The 19,778-nt window shown below is 46.2% G+C and overlaps 1 protein-coding gene across 5 annotated transcripts in view; it reads left to right on the top strand.

Annotated features, from left to right (window-relative positions):
* ZNF76 (zinc finger protein 76) overlaps positions 1–19,778 on the top strand; it is a 35,139-nt gene that overhangs the window by 898 nt on the left and 14,463 nt on the right. The window contains exon 1 of one of the 5 annotated variants that reach the window (XM_040644724.1): positions 1,616–1,637. The exons of 3 other annotated variants lie outside the window; for them this stretch is intronic. The gene's annotated coding sequence lies outside the window, so the exon portion shown is untranslated. Of the gene's footprint in view, positions 1–1,615; positions 1,638–13,745; positions 13,767–19,778 lie in introns of those variants that run through there. One more of the 5 variants, XM_040644725.1, reaches the window with a different exon arrangement.

Here is a 19,778-nt window from a genome sequence, read left to right as displayed (position 1 = left end):
TGCTCTATTTCTAACCAGGAGTTTATGCTACAGGACATGCTATTTATTCTCTCTGCAGGTATGTAAAGTAATTTGCCAAACTTCCACCAAAAAGGAACAGAAAGACCACCACAGTGGTCAGGCTGTTTATTTCTACACCAGGAGGTATAGAAAGGCTCAATTATTAACCATAAGCATGGGCCATCAATTGTCACTCACTGCCCACTGAAACTGAGAACCTGAGAGAACTCTGGCCCCAGTCCCACCTCTGGAAAGGTTGTGTCAAAACAAATGATTGGCAAGAGGGAATGCCTAAAACTGAAAAATGAGCTTTCTGGTTAAACTCTTTTGACAGGGGAGGAAAGAAGCTGTCAGTGCCCTCAATGGCATCGTTAGCTACCACAGGCCCCAAACCCTGTAGTTTGTAAATGTTTCTATTTTATCGGAATACTTCCTTTGAAAATTCTTTTTTTTTTTTAAGTTAAATTTTTTGGGGTGAGGGGAGGGAGGATACAAAAAAAAAGTTAAAGTCTAAAAGGAGAGGGAAAAGTTTCTCACCTCATTCCTCCAGGCACCCAATTCCTCTCCTAGGAAGCCACCTTTGCCAGTTCCTTATCTAACTCCTCTGTTATTTTTAACGTTTTACCAAAAGCTCACTCCCTTTTAATTTTTCCGTGGATTTCTGCAAATTCCCCAAACGTAGCCCCTCCCTTCTGGAAGGGGGAAATTGCAAAAGGGCTTGGTTTTGCTCACCCCGAGGCGAGCCTACAGTGGGGAGTAGCTGGCCTTAAGGCTGCGAGTGGGGCTGACGGGGCAATGAGCGTGAGAGAACCCACGAGGGCCGTCAGGGCGCCCCTCAGGGCTCCTCAATGACGTCCTTTTCGAGAAGGAGCTACTAATACCTGCAATTGCTTCCTTCAGGGGGTTGGCTCGAAGATCGTAGGCAGTGCCTGCGGACTGCGCACAGTAAAGCGCTTCGGGGCGGTTAGGCGCAGGAGGAAGCCCCGGGGCTCTGAACCCCAAGGAGAAGGTCCGCAGCCCCAGGGCGGGCAGTGGGACCCGCGGGAACGGCTTCCCTCACAACCTAACCCTCCTGTCCCCCCCGGCTCCCGAAGCGCCCTTCTCGCCTGCAGGCAGCCGACTAGAGAGCGCCGAGCCCTCGGGGCCTCGGGCTCCTCCCCGCTGCCGCCTCAGACCTCAGGTGGACCGAGTCCCTCGGAGGGACAGGTGGCTGCTCCCCATTGCTATAGCGACGACCGGCTCGCCAGCCGCGCCAGGCCCTGACCGAGGCGTCCTGACGTCATCACGCCCCTCCCCCGGGCGCTGGGCCTCCTGGCCGTGCGTCACCGGCCGGGGGCGACTACGGGGCCCGGGGGCATGTTCGGGCCCGGCGCTAGGGGCCTCAGGTCCCGGGAACCGATAAGTAGGGACGGCTGCCGCGGCGACGCGCGGTGGAGCGTGCCCTGTATTTTCTATACGGGTTCCGGGGCCCGGTAGAGGGCGCTGCGAGGAGGAAAGTGCGGCGGCCTGAACCCGTGGATATCGCGCAGCAAGCGCAAGCGCGGCGCGGGCGGGCCATGGCGCAGGCGCAGGTTGCGGGGCGCTGCGGGCCCGGTGCATGGCGGTCTGTCGGCGGAGTCGCCCTCGGGAGCTGTCAGGTTGGTGGCTGCGAAGAGTGGGTCCACTGCCCAGGTGGGAGGACGGGCGGGCGTAGGCCCCGGGGAAGGTCCCGGAGCTCGGCGTGCCCACCCTCCTCCGGTCCTAGCCCAGGTCCCGGGCGGCTAGACGGCGACAAGCCCCTCCCCCACCCGGGGCCCAGGCCCCCATCTCTGCCCCTTCTTTCCGCCCTGCGACTCCTCCCCCAGGACTTCTAAACCCCACTCCGGCTCCCAAACCCCACGCCCGCCTCCACCTCTGTGACCCTACACCCCACCCACTGACCCTAAAACCCCGCCAGGTAATTCTCAATTCTTATTCATTGACTGTCAATCCAGGAATTTCCCCACCTCTGCCCAGGCACCCAACAACCCAGTGACTCCCTCAGTTCTAATCCAGTGACTCAAGACCCGAGACCCTCAAGCCCCTCCTAGGTGACCCCCCAACCTTCTCAGTGACCCCATTGGTCCGGTAACTCCCACGGTTCTACCCTGTGTTCGCCCACAAACTTGGTGGCTCCCCTCAAACCTTTCCTGGTAACTCTAAAGCCCTACTCCAGTAGTTTCCCACCCAGTCATCTACGTAACCCTTAATATCTAACAATCCCTTCTTTGCCCTGTAACCTCATGATCCTCATTCCATGCTCCCCCTTCATCCTAAAATCACCCCCACCGACATCCCTCTCTGCACCCTCAGTGTCAATCAGCACATGACTTACAAGTGCCCTGGCACCATGTTGGTGCCCAGGAAGATGTAGGGATGAATATGAAGTAGTAGTACTAGTTGGAGGCATCAAAGAATTCTGGATTGAGTTTGTGACCCCAGACTCAAGTCCCGGCTTTGCCACCATTGTGCTTTGGAAACCTGGGACAGGTCCCTTCCTCATTGGGCCTCAGCTTGTCATCTGTATTGTGATAAGGCTGGGTTAAGTGATTTCAGAGTTTCCTTCCAGCTGTGAAATTCTGCAGTTCTCAGTCAAGATAATGTTTGTTTGCAGTCATTTTTGTACCCTCCCTAGAAGTTTACTCTTGTAACCTCACCTCAGGGTCCAGTTGCTTCATGAACCTTATTCCCTCACTCTGTGGCCCCCTACACTCTTAATAGTCCATACCCATTTCCCTTGATCAGGCCCCATCAGTTAACATGTTTGCACGGCAGGATCGCAGAGTGCTTCAGCTAGGGGCATTGATGCAATAAAAGACCTCAGTTCTGGTCTGACTCTGGCTCTTCAGCTGTGGCACCTCAGGCATTACCATTTAGCCTCTCTGAACCCTCAGCCTCCACCTCTGCTAAGAGAGGGTAATAATCTTGCCTGAGATGGTGCATACAAAGCACCCGGCATCATACCTGGCCCATGGGAACCGTTAACTACAAGCTGAGAGGCTCCTATGGGTCTTACTTTGTCCTGGGTGCTAGGGTTTCAACAGAGAAGACAGGGCCCATGCAGTGTATTACTTTTCTACCCCTGAGCTCTGGGAATCCCCATTCTCTTATCTCTGCTGTGGCCTCCTCCTTCTCTGATTCTTTACCTCATCCTTTACTTATGACTGGCTGAGCACCTACTGTGTGCCATGCTTTATATGTATAAATTAAATTTCCCTTTCAACAACCCCAAGAGGTGATTATTACTATATCCACCACCATTTCCCGTTTCTGTTGGTTTGGTTTAGTTTCAAATAAATAAAGAACGTGAAACAGATAAGTAGCAGAGTGAGTATTTGAGCCCACAGTCTTCAAAACCCACTTGCTCCACTACCTCTTGGCCCCAAACCTGGAGTTTTCTAGGTCACCCTGAGCTCCCTGTTCCTTACTTTCTAATGATTCCTAAGCCCAATATCAGTTTATCCATGACCCCCAAGGTTTCTGTTACCCTTTGCCCCATGGCTTAGTGACTTCCTCAACCCATTCATTATTCATGACTTTCCACCCCTTTCCACCCACTTTCCATGTGCCGTGAGACCCCTGCACCTTAATACCTCTCTTCATCTTTTGTTCACACATCCTCACACAGCCCTCACTCCACTATCTCACTCACCCTAAGGGGACTGCCACTTCACTGGCACTTGACCCCAAACCCACTCATCCTGCTAAGTCCCTTCCCCACCAGGAATTCAGATGCTCTAAAACCCTCTAGCCCAGTAGTCTTTCCTCATATGATTTCCTATTTTCAGTCTCTTCTCAGTGTTCTAGCTGCCTCCCTTCTACCAACCTCTGCCAAGTCCTGTTACCCAGAGCCTTCATCTAATTAGCCCTTTATCTAGTGACTTCCTTCCCCCAGCTTCAGTGAAATGAGGCCCTTCCATCCCATTGTGAACCCATCTTTCATAACCTGTACATGCTCCCATTCTAAGGTCCGTCCTCTTCACATTCTGCACAGTATCCTAAAAGTTCCTGCCTCCCATATTCCCGGATCTCGTGGCATCCTCCTCCTTGTCATCAGTGAACTCCTTTTCAAACCGAATTGTCTTCCTCCTTTTCCCTCTCCCTGGATCCCTGCCCTTCTCACAGTGCCTTTTCCTATCCTTCCTCTTAGTTTTCTCCCAGCCATCCTCACCTCACCAATTTTGGTAACATCAGTTATGATGCAAATGTCCCTCTCATCTCACCTCTGCTCCTTTTTTCCCACTCTTCTGTGCATCTAACTCCAGGGCCCCATGAATGACCCTGCCACTCTCAGCTCTCCTACCTTCATACACAGCACTGTCTGGCCAAACCTCATTGGCCTCTTTGGTCTGTCCAAAGAACCACACTCTTCTCTGGGAACTTCTGATCATAGGTCACCAAGATCACCGTCCTTTAGGTGGCAAGGAGAGAGATCTTGGAAATCCTGAATTGATCTAGCCTTGTCTCCTTGACACACTCCCATGATCCTCTTCAGTTTCTGAAGCTGCTTGTGTCTGTGCCCTCAAGGTAGAATGCTTTGGGTGTTAGCTTCTGCCGGCATTGAATTAGCCCCATTGTTTTCCAAGCTTTGGGAGGACTTTCCAGTTCCCTCCCACCGGAACACTGGATGGTGAATAGCAAAATGTGACATTAAAGATCCACATCCCCAGGTCTATTCTGTGAGTCACCAAATTGCCAGGTCCCTATAATGTTCTTGTTGGCTGTATAGCAATAAGTAACAGCAGAGGACAAACCTAGAGTTAAGGAAGGGGTAAACCCTGGGGTCTACAAATTGATTTTTGAAAGAAGCTTTTGCCTTAGGCTTGCTTGATCTTTCTTAGGACACAGGACATAGTCTGCCATGGATCTTAGTTATTTGTGTACTTCTCACTCACTCCCCAGCCCCATAGTGATCTTGAGAACAGAGGCTGAGTTTCCTTTGTCTTCCGTCACCTTAATCTGGTCCCTTACATTATGAGGTAGTCTAAATACTAACTGAATTGAATGAACTCACTCAAATTCTGCGTCAGGTAGAAACAAGTAAAAACAGCTCATGTCTGTGTTCTTTTTGTAGCCACAACAACCCCCATCCCCAAATCCCTGCAGAGGAGTAATGGGCAAGTCTCTTGATTTAAACAGTCTGGAATTTGGACACTTCCTTTTTCAGTCATTGGTCGGCTGGGGGAATGGGCGTGAGTGCTGGTTTTTTACTGTATATATGCTAAGACTAGAGGGATTGGTTACCCTAGTGGCTAGAACACAATGGTAACAAGGCCAGGGTCTGTTATATACAGACCAGCTCAAGAAAACAGCCTGGTGAAATATTTACTGGGGGTTGCGAAGACAACCAGGGAATAGGGGAAATCAAATTGGCAAAAAGTTGGCAGTTGTTGAAGTTGAGTATAGGTTCATGGGACATGTTACACTATTCTTTCTAGGTTTGCGTATGTTTGAAATCTATAATAGAAGTAAAAAAAAAAAAAGCTAGGTGAACAAGTGCAAACTTAGCAATGTTCCTTGGAAAACACCTCAACACAAATGTTACTGAGTCAGTACTATTATCTAGGTTAAGTAGTATATTTAGTCTAACCTATCCCTGACCTCTTCTGTTTGTGAGATAGCAGGATGGTAAATGCAAAAATTAGCACCCTGCAGAATTTTGTACCAGTGGCCCAGAAATTGTAACATGCTGGCAGTAAGCACCTATTGCCCTGAACCTGAGAAGGTGAGGCAGTGTGAGGGGTGGGAGGTGAAGGAGACACCAGATCCCAACTAGGGTCTTCCCCTTCTGGCCAAAGGCCTTCAGATTACTGGGTGATCTTAAAGATATGAATATTCATTCATTCACTCACTTATTCATTCACTCCACGAATGTTTGCTGACTATCTGCTAGAGACCAGGTAGTTTTCAGTACCTGGAGTTAAAACAGCGAGTAAGGGGGCGCCTGGGTGGCTCAGTCATTAAGCGTCTGCCTTTGGCTCAGGGCGTGATCCCGGCGTTCTGGGATCGAGCCCCACATCGGGCTTCTCTGCTGGGAGCCTGCTTCTTCCTCTCCCACTCCCCCTGCTTGTGTTCCCTCTCTCACTGGCTGTCTCTCTCTCTCTCAAATAAATAAATAAAATCTTTTTAAAAAAAAAGCGAGTAAGACAAAGTTTCAGGACTTAGGGAGAGACATACAATAAACAAATAAATAAGTAAAATCTTATGTTGAGAAAATTAAGCAGAGAAGGGAGAGAGTACCAGGAGTCAGGGTGTTAAATTTTAAATAGGGTGGTTAAGGAAGTTCTCATTGAAAGGGTAACATTTGAGCAAAAACCTGTAACAAGTTAAGCAGTGAGTCAAGCATATATCCGGGGGAAATGTATTCCGGTCAGAGGGAACAGCAAGTTCCCAGAGCAGGAGTATGCCTCGTATAGTCTATATTCGAGGAACATGAAGACGCCAGCTGGTCTGGCTGCCATAGAGTAAGAAGGGAAACAGAGCAGGAGATGTGGGGGTGGGAGTGGGTTGGTGGCAGGTCATGTCAGGATTTTATTGTGCAGCATGGGAGAGGAGCCATTGAAAGAAAGGTTCTAAGCAGATAAGTGGCGTGATCTGACATTCAGGATCATTCTGGCTACTTTGGTGAGAATAACCTGTAGAAGGCAAGAGTGGAAGGAGGGAAGCCGGTTAGGAGGCTACGGTAAGAGTCCAGGCAAGGGAAGCCGATGGCTTGAACCCAAAGTTAAAGCAGTGGAAGAGTGCGAAGTGGTTGGATTCTGGTTATATTTTGAAAGAGGAGGCAGCAGATTCTGCCAATGGATTGGATGTGGCATGCGAAAGAAATAGAGAAGGTGAGGATGGCTCCTCATTTTCGGCCTGAGCAACTGAAGGATGGAGTTACCATTTACTGAAATGGGGGAGCCTGGAGGAGGGGGCAGGGTGTGAGAAGGGATGGATAAAGAGTTCACTTGCGAATGTGTCAAGTTTCAGGTGTTTGGGGACATGGAGATGTTGCATAAGCAGCTGGATGGACAAGTCTGTTAGACATACGGAAATTTCTGCTCACCTGAGAGCTGAAAGAACACTATTCCTGAGCAAGAGACAGGGCAGTACATTGGAAGAACACTGGCAGTTCAGGTGTGAGGCCCGGTTTGCCTCCAGCTAGCTGCGTGAGCCTTTGGAATTCCGTCCCCCAGCTCTGGCCTCCAGATCTTCATCTGCAAAATGACTGCATTAGACTGGAAACGAGCTCTCTTCTCAGCCCACACCCATTGTGAGAGTCAGTGAATTAGTGCTCAGAGTCAACAAGATAACCTATCTGTATATCTGAGAGCATTTTGAAAACTGCTGAGCCCTACACCAGGTAGCAGTGTTGGTCGTCAGATTCCTTCCTTCGCTGAAGTAACACCCAGTGAGTGCTGGACACAGAGGATACAGTGACAGGGAAGATGCATCTGTGCCCTCGTGGAACCCTACAGACTAGCTCCCCCGTGCAGCTTCGCTGCTACGTGCAGAGGAAGCAGGCCAGAGTCTGGTGGTCGGCTGTGACATTAGCCAGGGAAAGCCTGTGCTTGACCTGGGTCTGGGAGAAAAGTGAATATGGATGTCGGAGATGAGGCAAGATGATATTCCAAGTGAGGGAACGTGGTCCTCCTAGCTGGGGCTGGGGAAGAGCTGGGGCGGTGGGACTCCGTTTCTTCCCTCCTTCATTCTTTCACTCAACATCTACCCCTCTGCTAGGATCTTCTCTTCAGGAGCTCCTAGTTCTGTAGATGGTTTCAAATCTGGCCTCAGGAGTCTCCATTAGAGCTCATTCACAGTACGTGGAGCTGATTTAGGATTCAGATTTGAGCTAAAGAGCTCAGTAAGCTATGTGGTCTAATGGTATTGCTCATTTAGTGTCCGGGGACACATTCTTTGTTAGGTGCTGATTACGCCAAAACACATGCTGTCCTGAAACGTAAGTTACAAGCAGTATAACAGAAAGTAGGAGTGTGGTTTTTTCTCCCAGAAGAGTCCCGATTTAAGGAGGACACACACCGTGGCAGAGTAATCCTGTCACTGCATCTGGAAGCACAATCGCTGTGCCGTGTTTATCCTTGTGTCATTTAGATGTCAGTGTTTATATTGTAGGGAGAGTCTCTGATCAGCTAAACAAGAGTACAGGATACAGCCCATCTTCACTGACAGGTCACCCACAAAATTTGTTTAGGGTGGATATGTAATCATCAAATTTCATTTAACAGAATGGAGAAATTTTGTCCTGGTGAGTGAAACAAAACCACTGAACTAAAATCCAAGTTCAGCTAAAGCCTTTTTCATTAACCGATGGCCTTAAGCTACTGACAAAACGTCACATGCCCCTTGCCCTGGCAGCTCTTAGTGAAGGTAGAGAAGTGGGTGTTGACGTGAGGGTCTCCTGGATCCTATGCAGTTGTCTCTGTTTTGCTGGTAAGAAGCGCAGGGCCTGTTTAGGCTCCTCACTTAGAGCCCAGAATCAAAAAGATCTGGGCTGTTGGATATGATGTTCAAAGCCTCACAGCACATTAGACTGTCACCAGCCGGAAGGTCAACATTCGCCCCGAGCTTGCCCTCAGTAAATGGTTCATCTCTGAGATGCCCAGATGTAACTTGCTAGCTTGGTACTGTTTCTCACTGCATTATTGGAAGTCCCTGCTGCCATGGGATAGTTGATAAAGCATGACACCCATAGAGTAAGACCCAAGGAAATGGGAGCTCCGTGAGACTGCAGAACCAACCCGAGGCTTAGATGTGGGGGGTGTCCCTGAGATCAGAGTTCTGTCTGAGAATATCATCCTCTCAACTTAGGACGTCCTGTTTGAGGCCACAGAAACAGGGAGAAAGGCAGCCCCCGCTCAGCCACGACTTCGGCTGGACCCCCCCTTGTGACCAGGCCGGGGCCACATGTGCTAGAGCCAGCATGGTCTCGGGTCCTGTGGAGATTCGCTGTTGCCTCACGCTCAGCTTCATCACCTTTCCATGTGATCCATGAGTTGTGAAGCGAAGGTCTCAGATGTGGTTTTGCTACAAACCTATAACCTCAAGTCTGGGCTGTCAGCGCTGAACTAGCCAAGCCTCATGAATAGAGGATCAGCTATTCTTGAAGCCAACAAAAGGAGTGCAAGACATGCTTTCAGACTTTCTTCTTTTATTCATGTATTTGTATTTGTTCCTTTAACGTAGATAATACATTCACGAGGCCTAAGTGCACTGAAAAGTCAACCTTGCGTTGCTATTCCCCAGTCACTTGGTTACCCTTCTGCAAGCAACCCTAGTTAGTCATTTCCCGACCATCTTGCCACAGATTTTTGTATGCCGGTGGCGGCATACCGAAGGCACTGTTTTATACCTTCCCTTTTTTTTTTTTTTTATTTTTTACTTAATATGTTTTGGGGATCTTGGCATGTCAGTATGTAAGGACTCCTCGTTTACTGATGTCTGCATCGTGTAGAAGTTCCATATTGATAGACATTTATGCTACTTCTCCTGTTTTTGCTATTACTATGTACAGGGGTGCCATGACTAACCTTAGACCCGTGCCACTTTCCACACACATACGTCTTCCTGCAGGCTAGACATGAAATTGCTGGGTCAGATGGTAGGTACATTTGTACTTTTGATCAATACTGCCAAATTGCCCTACACAGAGGTCATACCAGTGTATACTCCCCCAGCAGTGGAAGACTCTGCCAGTTTGCCCCACAGCGTCGTAGACATTGCTCTGAGTTAAAAATAAACAGATCACTGGGGCGTCTGGGTGGCTCAGTCGTTTAAGCGTCTGCCTTCAACTCAGGTCATGATCCCAGCGTTCTGGGATCGAGCCCTACATCAGGCTCCCTGCTCAGCAGGGAGCTGCTGCTTCTTCTCCTTCTGCTGCGCCTCCTGCTTGTACTCTCTTGCTCTCCATCGAATAAATAAATAAAATCTTTAAAAAATATATACAGATCACCTGCAGAGCAACATAGCATACTCAGTGATGGGACCCCACCTTGACACTCTATTCCGCAAGACATACAAAGCACAGCACAGCACAGTTTGAGGAATATAGCATTTAAAAAAATAGTCGCCAGACCTCTGGTGGTTAGAAGAAAGGAAAAGCCTAGAGGAAGGAGTTCCCTACCTCAGTCCTTAGACTGGCATGAATTAAAGGTGAAATAGATGTCTTTTTCTGCAGGACTTGGCAGGGACGAGGTGCAGCTAGTGATGGGAGGGCTGGGAGGGAATAAAGGGAGACCCAAGAGGGAGGAGCTGGCAACCAAGCAAATGCGTTTCATATCCAGTAGAGAAGTGCCTCTCAGCTCCATGCTGGTTTCTTTCATTTCAGCGACTTTATCTTTTTTAAAGGTTATACCCCTTCCTTTTAGTACACCTGCTCGTTTCTTTTTGGCCTCTTTTGCTCTCGCCTCACTTGGAGTTAAGGTGTCTGTAAGTTGGAACTGGAAGAGTGTGCAACCTTATGTCTTGTTTCACTTAGTGTTCCTTTGTTCACTTTCCTCCATTAATCCAGATGGTCTTCATGGTTCTTGTCCAAAAGGCTTAAACAAGCATCCTGTGCAAGTAGTGCTTTTTTCTGTGCATTGCTTTTGTGGAATGAATTATGAAGACGAGGTTCTTAGATCTCAGATCCTGAACCTTCCCTGGTGGGGTTAAGCATTGATGGTTTGTCCTCTGGAGAACCTGAAGCAGTCTCTAGCACTGTCTGCAAGGCCCATTTGTGCCTGCCTCCTGGCTTTGCCAACATTGATGGTTGGAGATACACACACACACACACACACACACACACACACACACATATATATATTTTTTAATTATTAACAGACTTTATTTCTTTGAGCATTTTTAGGTTTATAGAAAAATTCCGTAGAAAATGCAGAGAATTCCCGGGGCACCTGGGTGGCTCAGTTGGTTAAGCGTCTGCCCTCGGTTCAGGTCATAATCCTGGGGTCCTGGGATCAAGCCCCGCATTAATCAGTGGGGAGTCTGCTTCTCCCTCTCCCTCTGCCCCTCCCCTGGCTCATGCTCTCACACTCATTTTTCTCACTCATTTTCTCCCTTTCAAATAAAATAAATAAAATCTTAAAAAAAAAAAAAAAAAGAGGGATGCCTGGGTGGCTCAGTTGGTTAGGCATCTGCCTTCATCTCAGGACATGATCCCAGGACATAATCCCAGGGTCCCGGGATAGAGTCCTGCATCCGCTCCTTGCTCAGCAGGGAGTCTGCTTCTCTTTCTGCCTGCCACTCCCCCTGCTTGTGTTCTCTCTCTCTCTGACAAATAAATAAATAAAATATTTTTTAAAGTAATTTAAAAAAAAAAGAAAAGAAAATGCAGAGTTCCCATTTACCGCCCCCCCCGCCGTTCCCAGTTTTCCCCATTAGTAACATCTTGCGTTAGTGTGGTATATTTGCTACAATTGATGAACTAATATTGATGCATTTGTATTAACTAAAGCTCATAGTTTGCATTGTGGTTCACTCTTTGTGCTGTATATTCTATGGGTTTTGACAAATACATAATGTCAGGTGTATGTCCAGCATTACAGAACCGTTCACTGACCTAAAAATGTCCTGCGCTCCATCTGTGCATCCGTCCTCTCCCACCCCCCCCCACACCCTTGGCAAACACTGATACTATTCCTGTCTCTATAGTTTTGCCTTTTCCAGAAGTCGTATAGTTGGAACCATACTGTGTGTAGCCTTTTCAGATTGGCTTCTTTCACTTAGCAAAATGCATGTAAGTTTCCTCCATGTCTTTTCATGACTTAATAGCTCATTTCTTTTTTATCACTGAAAAATATTCTATTGTCTGGATGTACCACTGTTTATTGAAGGACATCTTAAGTTACTTCCAGCTTTCGGCAGTTATGAATAAAGCTGCTGTAAACAGCTATGTGCAGGTTTTCTGTGGACGTAAGTTTTCAACCCACTTAGGAGTAGGAACGCTGGATCCTTTGGTAAGGCTGTTAAATTTTGTAAGAAACTGCCAAGCTGCCTTCCACAGTACCATTTCATCCCCACCAGCCACGCATGAAAGTTCCTGTTCCTCCACATCCTTGCCATCATTAGTGTTATCATTGCTTTGACTTTGGGCTCTCGTGATAGGTGTGTAGTGGTATCTCATTGTCTGTTGGATGTTAATACTTTTACTTTGATTTATGGTGATGGGATAAGTATAATACCGCCATGATTATTCTTTCTTGTACTTTAATTACCAATGAGGGTAAACCTTTTTTGTATTATTTATTTACTACTATTGTCTGTCCTTGCATGAATTCATACTGTAGCCTTATTTGTCCAGTGGGAATTTGACACTGTTCCTGGAAGTTTGTATGTGTCGTGTGGGGGGGTTTTTTCCCACCTGATGTTTTTTATTGTGGTAAAATACACGTGACATAAAATTCACCATCTTATCCATTTTAAGTGTATATTTAAGTTGCATGTGTTTTTAATATCCTGTCTTATATTTTCTTTAATATTTTCCTTTAATACTGATTTTTTAAAAAAACTAACTCTTCTTTTGACTTGATTTTCTTTTGCTTCAAAAGAGAAAACTGCCTTTTCTTCCTAGTTGAGATTTGGATATTGTTCCATTTTGATCAACTGATTTAACCTTTTAGTCCCGGGGTGATATTTTTAGATAACATGATGCTCTTAAGTAACTATGATGATCCAGTCCCTCCTCCTGGCTGATGGCATGTTTCATTTTTAAATAGCTCTTCCCTGGGCACCTGGGTGGCTCAGTCAGTTAAGCATCTGCGTCCAGCTCAGGTCATGATCCCAGGGTCCTGGGATTTCTGCTCAGTGGGGAGACTACTTCTCCCTCCCTCTGCCTGCCTCTCCCCCTGCTTGTGTGCCCGCACTCTCTCTGTCAAATAAATAAATAAAATCTAAAAAAAAAAGGGACACCTGGGTGGCTCAGTTGGTTAAGCCTTTGTCTCAGGTCATGATTCCAGGATCTTGGGATAGAGTCCCGCATCAGGCTCTTCGCTCAGCGGGGATCCTGCTTCTCCCTCTGCCTGCTGCTCCCCCTGCTTGTGTGCTCTCTCTCACTCTCACTCTCTTTATCTCTGACAAATAAATAAAATCTTAAAAAAAAAATAGCCCTTCACAAGCCATCAGTGACCCCAAGTTGAATTCCAGAAACAAGTCAGATGTAACTTGATAGTATCTGTATTAATTTGCATATTGGTATAAAGCACGCCCTTAGGATTACCTTCTAGAATGACTTTATTGTGGACTTTTCTTTTCATGGACTGAAGGTGGGTTTGAAACTCAACCATGATTCAGTGTTCAGTGTTTATAAACTAAGGTGTTAAAATTCACCTTAAATTAGGACTGAAAATTAGGTTTTTAAAGTTACCTGTTTTAGTTTAAATGAATTCTGTTCTGCACTAAAGGGGTCTTCATTTTCATTGCCCTTTTGGAATTAAAAATAATCCACTTTGCCTAATTACTCTCTTTTCTGTGACTAATTCAAATCTATAAAAATTGTAGTAGCCAAATAGGAACCATACTAAAAAGTGATTTGGGCTTTTAAAATCAGTGTGCCTTTTGCAAAGAGATGTTTAGCTGATGTTTTAAATATGTGTTATGTTAATGCAAGTTTCTGTTACTAATTTCCTGTTTTCTCTTTAGTGTTTGGAAACCCACAGAACCAAGCCTGTTTCGCTAGGTGTTTTGTGTGTGCATTGAAGTCTTTTCTATAATAACAAATACGGAATCATTTTACTACAGCTCTTCCAAATCTGGTTCGTATTTGTTTGCCACTTGACTCTCTCAGCCTCTGTCTCTCCCGACCTAATGTCACTTTGTCCTCTCTGAGAAGTTTTGTTTATTTCCAAATGAGGGATTTTCTGAGTGACAATTAAGTCTTCCATGCCCCCCCCCAAGTAGAACATTCTTCGCTTTCCAAGCAAATGTTTTGGTTTTTTCTTTTTTTCTTTTCTTTCTTTTTTTTTGGTGGGGGGAGGGGGGCTTTTAAATAACAGTTATCCTCTGCGCTGGCTGAAGCGGAGCACAGAAAGCCTTGTTCCAAATGTCCGAGGAGTTCGGGTTGGCAGAAAATGATGGAAGAGTGAACAGGTGCCTTTAGGCAAGGCAGCCTAGCTTGGGTATGGGTCAGATGAGATCCGAACCGTGCCAAAGTGCAGAAACACAAATATATGGTTGCCATTTAGTTACCCATCTTTCGTGGCCCTTAATTTTCTGCTTTGAGGAAGCACATCTTGTTTCATAGAAAGACCTAAAGATCGGAAGTATCCAAAAAGCTTTTCTAAATGTTATCTGTCCCCAGTAAATTATAATTTACGTTTTTACATTAGGAAACATTTATATATTATGAAGCAGTACGGCTCTTTCCTGCATCAGAGCCAACAATAGGTTAAGTTCATTTTAAAATGCAACAAACAGAAGCTGGCTGCAAATTCTGGAAGAGTCTGGAGTACTCCCTATTCATCCCTACCCATTGCCATGGCTCTTCTCTGCCCGCCCCAACCCACAATCCCCAGTCTGTCTCTCCCTTACACCCTGCTTAGGTCACTGGGGAGCTGACAAGCCTTATACCCTACAAGGAGAAAACAGAGCAGCTGCCCCTGCTCCCCCTCTGTCCTTGCTCAGAAGGCCACAGGAGTTATGAATCTGAAATGTCAAGTGCAAGCAGGAAATGTGCAGTCACAGTCGTCCTGTGGCAGTGACAAGCCTCTCTCTGGCTCTGCCAGTATCGCTGTTGTTAGTTTAGTACCAGCACAGAGGATTCCGAGGAAAGCATTGTTTCACAAAGGAAAGGGAGAAAAATGGCACTCAGACACTTGTACACACCTGGTAGCCACAAAGCACCGTCCCCCCCGCCCCCGCCGAGGTCAGGCTCTGTTGGAAGGCAGCACCAGAGATCAGAAAAGGTTGGAGAGCCAGAGTGGACTGTTTTAAAGGTTTATATTATGGGCTTCGGGAGGAAAATTGAATATTTAGCCTGGACATGAGAACATGTAAGGGAGTGGAGATTTGTTTTCTTTGAGTCTAAGAAGCGTTATTTTGGGAAATGTGGCTACCAGCTCTTTCCCTCTTTCCATTGTGGTCGGGTCCAGGAAGACTGGGTCTAAGTTACGGTGACTGACACTAAAGTTAAACAATCAATAGTCAAGTGTCTTGTGTCGCACTGGATCAGCAGAAGGGAGACATGCACCGGATAGGGTACTGAGAGGTATGGCCCTGGGCCGGCCAGCCTGGCTTGGACTACTGGCTTCCGCACTTCGTAGCTGTGGGACCTTGGAATAAATGACTCTACCTCTAAGCCTCAGTCACCTCATCCATAAAGTGGGGATAATGTACCTATTTCTTCATAGGGTTATTTTTAAGATTAAAACAGTTAATATAGGTAGAGTGCTTTGAACAGTGTCTCTGTGGTAAATATAATTAGCACGAGCAGTGGAAAGGATTTTAGGGTCATCTGGGGCAGCACTTCACATTACAGCTTAGGAGGCAGTCACAGGAGCTAGAATTGAGCAATAGAAGCCATTTCTGCAGACTTCTAGGCCAGGGCTGTTTCCGCTACTTATCTACCTTTTAGAAATGCCCGTTGCTTCGAAAGCACTTCCCTTTACGTTCCTCTTCATCCCCTCCTCCTCGGAGCCAGTTTTTCTAGGGTACTTCTTCTGTGCCAGCACCGTGCTACATGCTGACATATGTGACCTTGTTTAATCCTTACAGCAACCTGTGATGAAGGTGCTATTATTAGCCCCATTTTTTTTACAAGTGGCATCTGAAGCTCAGAGAGGTCCAGTTACTTGCCCAAGGGTACACAGCTGCACAGAGGTAGAGCCTGGGTTAGAGCCAGGCTGTCTCACTCCAGAACCTGTGTTGTTAACCGTGCCATGGATTTTCCTCAGAAAGTCCCAATAGACTAACAGATGTGCTAAATTAAACCAACTGTTGCCACAGCAGCCAGAGGAGCCAGCCATAAAGATTTGAGGCCATTTTGTAAGCCCATTTCAACCTATCATCTGCTTTGTTTTCAGACCTAGGTCTCATGTGTGTCCTTATTCTGACAATCCTGTTAACAAAAAACATGTTACCAAAGGAATTTCTCCCCCTGCTTAAGACTGAAAGTCATGGAGCAGACCAAGAGAGGCCAGGCCCAGAGCCTGTGGTTATCAGGGCTCTGGGCAAGGTTGGGGTCACTGCCAGGATCCTAGCAGACCAGGTAAGACGGGTCAGATGCCAGAATTCCTGTCTAGACCAATGGTTTGCCTTTAATCCCTGTAAGACTCTCATGACAATCTTAAACTCCCTTCTTTTCCGAAAAATGCACAAGCTTGCACACCAAAATAGTGTTTTCAGGTGGCTTTAGCTAAAAACCTCTGTACTAGGCCACACAGTAAAGTATTTAAGAGCGTACTCTGGAGCCAGATGGCCTGGATTCAAAATCCTCCTCTCCCACTTACTAGCTGTGCAACCTTGAGCCAAGTTACTTAGTGTCTCAGGCTTCAATTCCCTCAACTATAAGATGAGGATAATAACAGTATTTAATTGATTAATATCCTCATGAGCATTAAATGAGTTACTATGTATAAAATGCCTAGTACACGGTCTCCTTTACAGCACTGTTCCCTATTACTGCTAGTAGGGTCTTAGCCCATTCAGTAAATGTTTATGGGCAGAATGAATGAATAATCCTAGTGGGGATGGCAAGTCTAAAGTAGAACGTTCCAACCAGTGTGTCACAAGTGGGCTGTAGTTACGTAAAGATATTGACCCACTCAGCCCTTGGGGCTGCCAGAGCCCCAGCTGGTCGCTCCTGGCTTCAAGCGGCAGCATCTGCTATGTACAAACAGCCTTCTCTCTGGGTGCCCTGACAGGAAAACCGTTGGGGCGGCACTGATCGAGATCAGTTGGCAGATAGTGAGTACCAAGTAGGCAGTCCAGATCCCAAATCCAGGAGAATTCTGTGGACGGGTGGCAGTGAGAATCTTAACTGCTAAACCTAGAACAAGGCTTCACTACTATGGGCTCTGGCTCAAGTAGGCCAACCGCCAATGCAAGGGAAGTCCTACCAGCAGGATGCTTCAGCACCCCCTCCTTGCACACAAGGACCCGGCGAGTCCCTCCACAAGGATTTGCAGAGACCCCACCATGAACCAGAAACCAGGCTGGAGCCCAAAGTCCTGTGTGGGCAAGTGTGAAAGAGGCAGTGGTAAGTACTGAAGTCGGTGACTCCAGGCGAGCGCGTGCTAGGGAGAGGTAGCGCCAAGGGCAGCAGGGGTTTGTAACGCTCCCAGCCTTGCCTGCAAGGTGGAGTCCAAGGGCCATAGAAAGCTTTTGAAGAGTTTTGATCAAGGAAGTAGTGGATTTAGGTTTGTACTTTTTTTTCCCCCAAAGATTTTATTTATTAGAGAGAGAGCATGAACGGGGGAGGGGGCAGGCAGAGGGAGAGGGAGAAGCAGGCTCCCTGCTGAGCGGGGAACCTGACCTCGGGCTGATCCCAGGACCCCAAGATCACAACCCGAGCAGAAAGCAGATGCTTAACTCACTGAGCCACCCAGGTGCCCCTGTACTTTCTTTTAAAGTCACCCTGACACAATATTACAGAATGCCTAGGAATCAGGCAAGAGTTGATTTGAGGACATGCATTAGGAGGCTTTTACAGTAGTTAAGATGTGAGAGGTGATACTCACCCAAAATAGGTACATAGACTTCTTACGTTTTTTAAAATTGTTTTTAATTGAGGTATCATTGACGTACAACATTATATTTAAGTTTTAGAGATACAACATAATGACTTAATATCTGTATGTATTGCGAAATGATCACCCCAGTTAGTTTAGTTAATATCCATCACCATATGTAATTACAGATTGTTTTCTTGTGTTGAGAACTTTTAAGATTTATTCTCTTAGCAACCGCCAGATATGCAGTTCAGTATTAGTAACTATAGTCACCACGCTGTACATGACATCCCCATGACTGACTTATTTTATAACTGGAAGTTGGTAGCTTTTGACTCTCTTGATCCATTTTGCTGACCCCTGACCCGTGCCTCTGGCAACCAACAATCTGTTCTGTGTATCTATGAGTTTGGGTGTTTTTTGGGTGTTTTATATTCAATATACATTCATGAGTGAGACCATATAGTATTTGTCTTTCACTTATTTTACTTAGCATAATACTGTCTAGGTCCATCCACGTTGTCACAGATGGCAAGATTTCCTTTTTTTATGGCTAAATAATATCCTCTTGTATATATGCACTACAATTCCTCTATCCATTCATCCATCCACGGACACTGTTCCATGTCTAAGCTATTGTAAATAATGCTGAATGTGTCCATTTTTTTCCCTCAAGTCAATGTTTTTATTTTCTTTGGACAAATACCCAGAAGTGGAACTGCTAGATCATATGGTAGTTTTATTTTTTATTTTTCGAGGAACCTCCATCCTGTTTTCCAATTTACACCAATTTCCATTCCCGCCAACAGTGCACAAGGGTTCCCTTTTCTCCACATCCTCCCCAACACTTGCTATTTTGCATCTTTTTGATACTAGCCTTGCCAACAGGTGATATCTCATTGTGGCTTTGATTTGCATTTCTCTGGTGATTAAGGATGTGGACATCTTTTCATGTACCTGTTGGCCATTTGGATGTCTTCTTTGGAAAATGTCGATTCAGATCCTCTACCCAGCTTTTAACTGAATTGTTTGGGGGTTTTGCTATCAAGTTGTATGAGTTCTTCATATCTTTGGATATTAACCCCCCACCAGATACATGATTTGCAGATGTTTTCTCCCTTTCTATAGGTTGCCTTTTCATTTTATTAATGGTTTCCTTCGCCGTGCAGGAGCTTTTTTAGTTTGATGTAGTCCCACTTGTTTATTTTTGTTTTTGTTTCCTTTGCTTTTGGTGTCGAGTCCAAAAAATTGTAACCAAGACCATGTCAGGGAACTTACCACCTATGTTTTCTTCTAGGAGTTTTATGGTTTCAGGTCTTACATTCAAGTCTTTAATCCCTTTTGAGTTAATTTTTGTGTATGGTGTCAGATAGTGGTGTATTGAGACTTTTGAGGGAAAAGGAGGATCAAGGATGACCCCACTGATTCTGGGTGGCTGGAAATGCCAGCCCAGGGATAGGGGATACTGGAAGAGGAACAGTTCTGGGGAGCACATCAGGAGTTCTGTTGGGGACTCATTCTGTTTGTGAGGCCTGTGGGATGTTCACTGACAATGGTCAACAAGGCCGGTGGTTGGATGGATCCAAGCATAGGAGAGCTGTCAGAATGTGTAGAGATGCGATGTGCGCAGAACCAGCAGCATTGGGGCTGGCAGCCTGCCTTTAATGGGGCTTCCTCTTAAGGAGAGTGAGTTTAAAGATCTTATTTATTTATTTATTTATTTATTTATTTATTTATTTATTTGAGAGAGAGAGCGAGCAAGCAGGAGCAGGGGGAGGGGCAGAGGAAGAAGGAGAAGTGGCTCCCTGCTCAGCAGGGCTCGATCCCAGGACCCAGGGATCACGATCTGAGCTGAAGGCAAACACTTAACTGACTGAGCCACCCAGGCACCCCAGGAGAGTGAGTTTAAAAGTGGGTTTTGATCAGTGAATCTTACTTTACAATCAGCTTGGCTGGTATGCTTCTGTTGTATGCTCAACTTTTAGAATTCTTCAATATTTTATATTTTGAACCTTCTTCACAAAAGCCAACATAGTTCTATATTTTGAAGAATTCATCTCTTTTTCTTCTTGGCTGGCCTCATTCACTCTTTCCTTATGT

Source organism: Ursus maritimus, unplaced genomic scaffold (genome assembly GCF_017311325.1).
Source record: "Ursus maritimus isolate PB19 unplaced genomic scaffold, ASM1731132v1 scaffold_30, whole genome shotgun sequence".
NCBI classification, from domain to species: domain Eukaryota; kingdom Metazoa; phylum Chordata; class Mammalia; order Carnivora; family Ursidae; genus Ursus; species Ursus maritimus.
This window is presented reverse-complemented; position numbering and strand designations above follow the sequence as displayed.